The sequence below is a fragment of the Magnolia sinica genome, chromosome 5 (assembly GCF_029962835.1).
Source record: "Magnolia sinica isolate HGM2019 chromosome 5, MsV1, whole genome shotgun sequence".
In the NCBI taxonomy this organism is placed as follows: Eukaryota; Viridiplantae; Streptophyta; class Magnoliopsida; order Magnoliales; family Magnoliaceae; genus Magnolia; species Magnolia sinica.
The window spans coordinates 41,701,549-41,712,348 of NC_080577.1; the positions used below are offsets into that span (position 1 = coordinate 41,701,549).

Genomic DNA, 10,800 nt, shown 5'->3' on the forward strand with positions numbered 1-10,800 from the left:
CATGATTACCTGCATCTACAACAGAGTCTACTTGGTGTTTTAAAACATCGTCCCAGGGTGAGAGTGAGTGATCAACTCAATGGTATTATAAGGCAAAGGTTAGCATGTTATCAAATCAATCAAGTAGTAATGATAATGCAATACAACAATCACTTCCTAACTACTCTTGTTAATGCAAAAATATAGTGCAGTAATGATGCATGCCCTCACACAAACCTCCCTCACAAGCAACTCCGACAACCAAGTTCGCTCATGACAAACTCCCTAAAGCGCAACTTCCTCGTCAAAGCACATGCAATGCAGTGCATGGTCATGTTAGCCGAGTATTTAATTAAACTTATTCATACATCAGATTTGGGAAGCTAAGGTACCTCCCTTTATATCATTAACCCAAATGAAGGATCCATCTAGGGTTGTCAATCCTAGTTAACCACATACGATAGGCAAGTTGTAGGGCATCACTCGTAACGAAAAACAGTGGATAGGCAAATTCAGAAGTTTATACTCGTGGTCACTACGGGGAGGCTCGTCGCCTCAGCGTAGGCCGATAGCTCGAACACAGTGTCCCATACCACCATGCCCGGCTCACGAGTTTGGGTTGCTCACTGGTCACTACAAGGAGGCTCATCACCCCAGTATAGGCCGACAGCTCGACCATGGTGTCCCATACCACCATACCTGGCTCATGCATCTTAGCGGATCATGGTACCATAGTTGAAACGGGCTTTTGCATTGGTAAGTGGTACCTTAGATTCAAATAGAGATGTCCATTCATAGTAAACACACAATAAGTCAATTGGTTTGTTTGGCAAGTTCGATTGGTAGGAGCACACATAGACTTGATCGACATGGAGCACATAAGCACCCCTTATGGCCTAACCACTGTCGACAATCATTGTGTAACTTGGATTCATCGAGTTACCCAATGTGGCGAGACTAATTCAACCACCTAGACGGGAATTGTTACGGATTGCCTGAGCTAGGTTGTAGCCCCAATCTTATTCAGATGCAGTAATTTAGTACATGTGATAATCAATTCAGCATTTAACAAACAATCCAATTGAAAATTCTCATTTGAGCATTTCATCAAACACATGGAACATGTTACCAAACACCTGCATTTTATCCATAAATCGCGTAGCCATGAAAGAAACTATGCATATGAACAAGGTAATTAAGAATCCTATCTTAATACTATTAATAAATACAAATCATCAACCTTTTCTCATTCAGACAATTTATCAAACACCTAGGTTACACTTCACCAAATACATAGTATAAGATAGTTACAACATATATTATGACAATTCCTTACACCAAGAGATCATTATGCATACGACAAACATGTATCCTAGATTAACAGTCATGGAAATCACAAATCACATTTTCATGTTCATTCCAACATTTCAACAAACACATGGTATGCAGCTTGTATTCAACATAGTTCACACACGCATAATATATCGGATATGTCGTATCTGAAACAATATGGCAGCAATCAAGTCAGACATAAATCATTAGCTGACATTGAAACAATTGAAAACCATAATCTAAATGTTTATAGTCCGCACCTTTCGTCGGAATACTTGATTCGGACGCGGTTCAAATTCTACATTCCTGAAAATGGAACGTCGGGCACCTGAACAATGAAATAGGTTAGTTATTTCATCAATTACTCTATTTAGATCTTTAAATCAAGATTAGGGTTAGGTTTTCTTACCCAAATCGAAGTAAAAAATGATCGTGTAGCAAAGTGAAAAGGTGATTCAGTGCGTGGAGTAGTGGGAGAGAATCCCAGCAACGATCTCCCAAAGCCTCTCTCCTCTCCTTCCTCTTTTCTCTTCTTTTTCTCTCTTCTCTCTCCTAGGGTTAGATAAATTCGTATGGAATAGAAATGGTGTGGTTTAAGGGCTATATATAGGCCTAGAAGTGATGTAAATGGCTCCAGGGCCATGGTATACTTAATTTATATCCAAAGGGCGACTATTTTTAACAAACAGGGCTCATGGGAAGGCCCACTACTCACATATGTCAGAGTATAAGTTCCCTGACAATGGATCCATGCAAGGATGTGGTTTTAGTGTGATCCGACAAGCTGATCGGCCATGAAGGGCCTGTGTCAGATCAACGATCGAACTTGGTTGATCGGGGCCACAAGTATACGGATATGAGTAGGGAAATTTCTTTTTCCCATGGGTGAAGTTTGGTCAGAAAATGATGGTCTGAAATCCTCAATTTTGCATGTGAGCGAATGGTCCAATTCACTTAAGTTTCAATATATTTTCTAAAGATATTCGCGTTTCTCAGACACTTCGTTCCGGGCTCAAGTTGTGCATTTTTTGGCACAGTCTGGGCTCGATTCTCGCGACAGTTGTCAAGCCTAGTAAGGTGGACATAACCCTATAGTTTCACGGTCATCGGGCTTTTGACGTGCGGTCCAGGTCTGATATAGAGTTTCAATGTGCTCCTGAGAGCAACAAGCTCACGGGATTTTGCCTAAGTTCTTAAGTGGTGTTGAGTTAGCAGTATTAATGGTTTTGGGTCTTGCCATTTGTGTAAATGGTAGTCTGAGCTAATTCCACCGATTAGTTCAGTTTAGTACTTAATTAATTTTCATCTAAATTTCTACAAAATACGGTCCTTAGGGATTTCTTCTTGAGGTGGTACTCGGGTCCTTGCACAAATTTTTTCGAAACGTTACAGTTCTACATTGGGTGGATCACAGCCCTGGAAATGGAGGTTAATATCTGACCAACATCAAAGATATACTACATTGAAAGGAATTGATGCCTAAATCAATACATATGTCAGAATCTCATATTAAGTTACAATTTCATATCATATCAATTCATAAATAATTCACACAAAAAAGGACTTCAACACAGTGCTCCTTCCTCTCCTACAAGTCGACCACAATGCCATCTTGTGGTGATAAATCTAAAAGTGAAGTCACCACACAGAGCATGAATCGGGGCTATGAATCATCGTCTGTAAAAGTACAATCCGTGGTTAAATTCGAATTACCATCTCATATTCGAATATCATAAAAAGTCTATAAAATTTTGAATTAGATCTTTTGGTCCATACTCTTTAACTTACACATGTCGAGGGAATCACATCCTTGAGTTGGAGTCAGGTCTGCGTGGTTGTTTGGTGCATGGACCTATTATGGAAGAAGGTAAAATCAAGGCAATCAATTTCAAACTATTTATTAAATCCATTAAGCCAGACTACGAATATGTATAAATTTGGTGGGATACATAACATACCTCAAGTATGAGAATAAATGGTGACAGATTAAAAGTAAAGTACATCAACCCACTAAAATAGTTCACATTCTTTTATTCAGTGTGAGTACTACCTGTTCACACCAGAAGATGTCATTAGATGATGACATGTAATGTAAAATGGAAAAGGATAATCATACCAATTTAGCACACGAGCCTCTGTCGATCCGGTAGTTATCCTCCATGCAATCGACTTCTAAAGCTACACAGGCTTTCACACATTAGATAGACTTATACAAATATCGATAAGTTTTCAACACATCATACCTGGCCGTGTAAATTTGCCTTCGGTTGGCAGGTTGGAATGCTGTAAACTCTATATTCATGGACAATAGGAGGGCCATGGTTAAAAGAATGGAATGCATGTAGGAAATGAAAACACATGTTATATTCACCTGGAATGGATTAGCTACTAATAAGTACATGCAAATTTAAAGATGATATAACACAATCCGATGCATGAATTGTACTTGCCATTCAAAAAGGGTACGGGAATCAATTCAAGGAAGTTATATAGATGTTCAGCGATGATGGCAACAAACATGTCATTTCGCCATCATGCACCACGTTGGATTTCTGATGTTTTATTTAAACCAACATGATTTAAATGATTTTTAAACTCGCAAGTATACGAATCAGATGTAGATACGGTACGTATTACGAGATCGTTCCCACGAGGACTGGTCGTCACAATTCAAATCTATGATTCTCCTTAACTAATCCAACAAATAATGGAATGAATTACTAAGCACAATTTTATGAAAAACAATTAATTAAGAACAGGGAAGAAAATTCAATCAGAGAGAGGGCACTAGGACTTTCGAATCCACCCCTAATTATCCTAACCCTTGTTTTGTCTGTTGATTCACCTTGATCTAGATTGATACCACTTAAATAGAGAAAGCACAATCTGTGTCCTTAATCGGGCATACAAACTGTCTAATTCCTTTAAGCAATGCCATGAATGACATATCCCATATCCTTGGTCGGGTACATGGAATGTACATTCATTAAAGCACCCTGTTTCTTCCTCTATAGGAAACTTGTTCTTGATCAGACACAAGTACCTATAATAAGCATCCAAACAACATCCATATATATACTTTAATCAAGTTCATAGATGGAGAAGTATAGAATTTAAACCCATAAAGCCCACTTAAAGAAAGAAACAAATTAATTGAAATTCAAAGTAAATCAACCAATACAAGAGCTAATCAAATTAGGGGCTTCATCTCAGCCCTAGCTGAGAGATTAGTGACCCATAAAATTCATGAAAAATATTAAATAAAATTCATAAAAATTAAACACCAAACCAATCGATCTCTCTCTTCTTTCTTCTCTTTCTTCTCTTTCTTCTCTTTCTTCTCTTCCTTGCTCCAGATCTGGAATCCCCTGGTTCTGAATGACTTTCCCACGTCCAAAACTCCCCTTCTATAGCTGCTGGATGGCTGGGGTCGGTGGCAGAGTCGTAGAAGGACTCGAAGTGTAATTTTTCGCAGCCGTGATCGGTGGGTCCCACAGAGGCATTTTCTGGAAAATCTACCCCGTCCATTGGATTCAGGACGAAATTTCAGTCAAGAATAGGTGGTTTTGAAGGTCCATTAGTGCGGCCCAGAGAAGAAAATACAAAAAGATCAGTTTTGAACGTCCCGGGGCAGTCTACTTTTGGCCTCTGCACCGCACACGTGTGTACGCATGGGCGAGGAATATCAACATGGTTTTGAAGCTCTCGACGCCCTCTACACGATGGACGGATCAGATCTTCCATCTGATCGAAGATGGTGGGCCACAACCGCCCGGAAGTCAGCTCTTCGCGGACGTGCGTAAGCCTTCGCACGTCCGGCGCTGTGATGCTCGGTGGGCCCCACATAAGCATTTTCGGGGAAATCCACCCCGTCCATTGGATAGAGGACGAGATTTCGTTCAAAGATGGATGGTTTTGAACGTCCATTGACACGGCCCAGAGAAGAAAATACAAAAAGATCAGTTTTGAACGTCGCCGGGTAGCCCTTTTGTGACCTCTGTAGCTCACACGTGTGCACGCATGGGCACAAGATGAAAACATGGTTTTGTAGTTGTCAAAGCCCTCTACACGATGGACGGCTTGGATCAACCGTACGTGCTACCGGTGGGGCCCACAGCGGTCCGTAAAAAATGGTCTTTCCGCCCGTTGCGGCGCTGGAAACGGACTTTCCGTTTTTGAAAAGATGAAGTCGGGTCAGCGCTGCTGACCGACTTATGCTCGTTCGGTGCACAGGCATTGCACATGTGCACCGTGCACATGTCACCCAAGGTGGGGTCCACTGTGATGCTTTCGAGAAATCCAATCCATCCATCCTGTTTCTCACCTTATTTAAACCGTCAATACTAAGGTTGAGGCAGTTCCAAATATCAGGTGGGCCCCAATTTAGAGATTAATAGGCTGATCTGTCCGTTGGACCACTTCCCGAGATCTTCTATGGCTGAAATTTAATATGTACGGTTAATTTACGGCCCTCATCCCATGTATGAAGTTTCGAACTGATTGGATAGCGGGAACCATGTGATCTTGCATTCTGGACCCTTTTCGGGCCCCTTTGGCTTGCTTTCCTCAGATCTCAGGCGTGTAAAATCTTCATTATTGGTTCTCTGGAGTCCATCCCGTGCTCTGGAGACTTTGGATCATGAAATCCATACCTTTAACATCAATTTTCAATTAACGCTCCTGACTTCATCCTGTAACAAAAATACAATTAAAATACTTCATTAAGCATTATCATATACGTAAAATCTGGTAATTACTGGGGTCTGATATGCAATATTTGACCCTGATCACAACCCCCAACCAGCATTTTGCTAGTCCCGAGCAAAGTATGCGAAAAATAATTTTAAAAATAAAAGATGATTCCTGTAACTCAAGTAACTTGTGAACAGACAGCTGAGATGTGAAAATTCTAAGATTCATGAATGGTAAGTAGAATTTTCTCCTGAAATCAAGCTCACAGTAAACTTCATAATCAAGTTCAACATATTAATCCATTAATTAGAACATTTCTGAACATCGAGCTCCATGAATGTAAAGTGTAATCTCGACTTACAAACATTAAGAGATCCAATTGTCAACCTCATGATATCATTGGTAATTCGTGACAACCAAGCTTGAAACCAACACTTATCTCACAGATTTATTTTTAATTTTACCAACCTTTGATTTTCTTTATGAGCAATAACGTAAATGAGGGGAATCAAATTCTTACCTATAGGGAGCAAACCTATGGCGAAAACTCGTCGCCTCATTTTTTATAAGTCAACTATGGAGAATTAAATCTATACCTATAGGAGCAAACCTATGGTGGAGATTATGTGACTTAGCCTTTTAATTCTTCTTTTTACCAAGTTAATCATTCATTTATCGAACCAAAACTTAATGTGCAAGCGAGATGTGATATGTAAAATCATGACTTAATCAATGTTCACAACGTCTAATCATGGATTAACAATTCAAAATTGACTGTGAAATCAAGCAGATGGCCGAATCCAAGAGTCATTAGTTACCAACATCAGGTATCTTATAATGTTAAAATCACAACTATCCTTCAAAGTCACTTTGAATTCAATAGAAATTCAGAAAAAATTTTAAAATTTTCACAAATTTTCCTCAGGACTAAGAAAATACTGATTAGGTACCCTAATCTCCCACCCCCAACCGAAAATCTACATTGTCCTCAATGTATTAGAAATAAACAAGTAATGCACATGGGACAACGAATAATAAAAGAGAAATGAGGGAAAGATAGTACCTGGACGGAGAATCAAGAGGCTTCCCAAAATTATCAATGTAAGAGCAAGTTAGGGCAAGAGAGAAATTAATAGAAGCGAAAATAACAAAAAGAAAAAGAAAAGAAGATCCTACCTATACCACTTTCGCAGGTGCTCTCGATTGCATTTAGCGCATGCAACAAGCCTTTAAACCCCTAGATTACCCCTAGTGGACGAGTTGTAGTCTCGTGAGGGTTTGCGAATGTTACCCCAAACATTGAAGTAACTAACTCGAAAAATGAAAATGAATGAAATAAAAAGCAATACAATAAAGCAAAAGGTGGGTTGCCTCCCATGAGCGCTAAGTTTAACGTCTTCAACAAGAACGGACCATGAATGAAATAATCTTTATAACCGGGTCCGCCAAAGAAATTACCTCAACACTTTCATTAACCGATCCTAGGATAAGTGATGTGAGTTCCCATGAACTGTGCTATTTGAAATAAGGCAACTGACACTGTCAAATAATTTAAGGACTTCTGCTCGAACGACTTCTTCTATGTTAGGATCACGCTTCCTTTGCATGTTATGCGACATTTCCACAACAGCATGATCCATACATATCGTGGGGCATACTCCCTGTATTTCCACTATCTTCCGTTCAATTCCTGCCTTATATGCTCTCAGAACATTAAGCAGCCTGCTCGCCTTTGTCTTCTCAGAGTTGGAAGCTATGCTGTCAAGAAGAGTCTCAGAGGGATGGAGAGGTTCCACTTTCGCTCTCCATTTTTCAGTCTCCAATATAGGAGTAGAGTCGAGCAATGCATTGACTTCATGGATGGGACTATCAATGTCAAAATCCATGCCCGATTGTGCTAAGCAGGTTTCAAGAGGATCTTCAAAAGATGTACGGAAGGAGTCCTGCACAAGGCTCTCGATCATGTCCACTTCAAATATGTCATCCAAATCTGAGGGTTGTTGTACTGCATTAAAAACATTGAGTTTAATATTCTTGTTACCAAAGGACAATTTCATAACTCCATTCCTGCCAGTGATAATAGCATTAGATGTGGCCAAAAATGGACGACCCAAAATGACTGGGATCCGACTATGAAGATTCTGGACAGGCTGAGTATCTATAACTATGAAATCCACTGGAAAATAAAATTTATCAACCTGGATTAACACATCTTCAATAATACCCCGGGGCACCTTGACAGATCTATCAGCTAGTTGTAATGTTACCTTAGTCGGTTTCAACTCACCAAGTCCTAGCTGCTCATAGACCGAATATGGTAACAAATTGACACTCGCCCCTAAATCAAGTAATGCCTTCCCGATCTTATGATCTCCTATGCCGCAAGAAATGGTGGGAGCTCCTGGATCCCTAAATTTAGGAGGGGTGTTATGTTGAATCATGGAGCTGAGCGCTCTGCAAGGAAGACTTTCTTATGAACATTCTGCTTACGCTTTTGAGTGCATAAATCTTTAAGAAACTTAGCGTAAGCAGGGACTTGCTTGATAGCGTCAAGCAACGGGATGTTGACTTGCACTTTTTGAAACACATCCAAGATTTCATCAAAGTTATTTCTTTTCTTTGTTGGTGCCAGACGTTGAGGAAAGGGTGCTTTGGGCACATAAGGTGGCACATTAGTGGCTCTTGGAGAGTCAGAGAGCTTTTGGACTTTGGATGCATTGGTATGGCTCTCTGCTTCATCTTGATCTTCTGTTTTAGAATTTGATTCATCCCCAGGCATCTCTATTCTATCAATCTGCTTGCCTGACCTAAGGGTAGTGATCGATTTGGCCTGTTCATGATATTGCCCTTGGTTGGAATTAGAGCCAATCTCATACTGTCCCTTTGGATTAGCCTCAGGTTGGCTAGGGAGCTTGCCCTTCTCTCTCTCACTCAATGTGGCAGCTAGTTGACCCATTTGTACTTCCAGCTTGGCAATGGATTGTGCATTTGCATGTAAGCTTTGCTGGTTGGCCAGTAAGGTTTGTTGGGTGTCTTTTTGGAATTGGAGAGAACTCTGCATGAAAAGATGGAGTGTATCCTCAAGAGATGGTTTCCTTGATTGTGTAGGCAGTTGTTGATATTGTGGAAACTGTTGAGGTTGTTGACTGCCAACTTGGAGGTGCGGTTGCATGGGAGGATTTCCAGATGGTCCTCCTTGTTGTGGTCCTTTTGCCCAAGAGAAATTTGGATGTCTAGCCCACCCGGGTTGTATGTGTTCGAGTAAGGATCATTCCCTGATTTTTGAAAAGTGTTCATAGCATGAACTTGTTCAGAGAGAAGTTCTGGGAATGCTGCACCAGATGGACAAGACTGCATAGGATGGGCAGGACTAGAACATGTGGCATATGCCTCGACTTGAGCTGTTTGTGGTGGTCCATTATTTAATACCAGAGCATCAACTTTCTTTGTCAGGTTATCAAGCTTGGCGCTCAGCTTTGGCATGACTCCTATCTCATATATACCACCTCTCTTTTGTGGTTGGGGACTTCTGTCACCTCTATTTGAATAATCCCATTGCCGGGAATTTTCGCACAAGGTTTCAAAGAAGTTCCACGCTTCGACATCACTTTTGGTCATGAATGACCCTCCACTGGTGGCATCAACCATGCGACGGTTCTGTGGTGTCAGACCGTCATAGAAGTATTGAACTTGTTGCCACTTCTCAAAACCATGGTGAGGACATTTAAGAAGCAAGTCCTTCCATCTTTCCCAACATTCATGAAAGTGCTCGCCCTCTTTTTGTGTGAAGTTAGTAATTTCTCTACGGAGGGCATTGGTTTTGTGAACGGGGAAGAACTTGTTTAAGAACTTCTTAGACAGTTGGTCCCATGTAGTGATAGATCCAACTTCTAGAGAATTCAACCATGCTTTCGCCTTATCCTTCAAAGAAAAAGGAAACAGGCGTAGGCGGATCGAATCGTCTGAGAAGTTTTGGAACTTAAAGGTGGAGCAAATGTTTAAGAATTCTTTCACATGATGATATGGGTCCTCCTTGTCCAATCCATAAAAGGATGGCAACAATTGTATGACTCCAGGTTTAAGTTCAAAGTGTGCTGCCGTAGTGGTTGGCAACACTATGCATGAAGGCGCATTAAATTGGACAGGAGCTGAATAATCTTTGAGAGCTTTAACTTCAGTCTCATTCGCCATTTCAACAGGATTATTTCTCAATCTTTCACAAATTGTTCTTTCAATCTCAGGATCAAACGGTGCTAGTTCTATATTCAGAGATCTACGTCCTAGCATAAACTATGTTATTAATATAAGAAAGAAAACTAAACTAAGATGCAACCTATGATGAATAAAACTAAAGGAAAAAGTTATGAATTCCTAAAAACAAGAGAAAGCTATGCAAACGAGAATTGGAATGAAGAACCCAAGAAAAGGAGATGATGAATGTCTGAAGATTTGAGAGCTCCTCCTTTTGAAGACAATGTTATTTAGCAGCTTCCTTCCTTAATTCCTGTAAACAAAAAGAAAACAAAAATAAATTAAATTTACTAAGATAATGCTAGAAAAAAAATCCTAAGCAACGGTTAATTTCTAAAAAAAAAAAAAAAAAAAAAAAAAAAGTTTGTAATCTTAGAAATAAAAGCTAAGTTAGTTTCTAAAAAGGGAAAATTTCTAAAAAATAGGAAATTAGAAAATAAGAGAGAAACTTTCTAAAAAAATAAAACCTAAAAACTCTTCTAATAATAAAACCTAAACTAGAAAATAGAAAGTTACTTGAAAGAAGAATCAGAATCTAGAATTAGA

General features: G+C 39.8%; 1 non-coding gene across 1 annotated transcript; it reads left to right on the top strand.

The window, feature by feature from the left end:
* The first annotated feature begins 9,709 nt into the window (after positions 1–9,709).
* On the top strand, positions 9,710–9,816 carry LOC131247466 (small nucleolar RNA R71). The gene has a single exon (XR_009171759.1). It is a non-coding gene; the product is annotated as a small nucleolar RNA R71 (small nucleolar RNA).
* Positions 9,817–10,800: the final 984 nt, after the last annotated feature.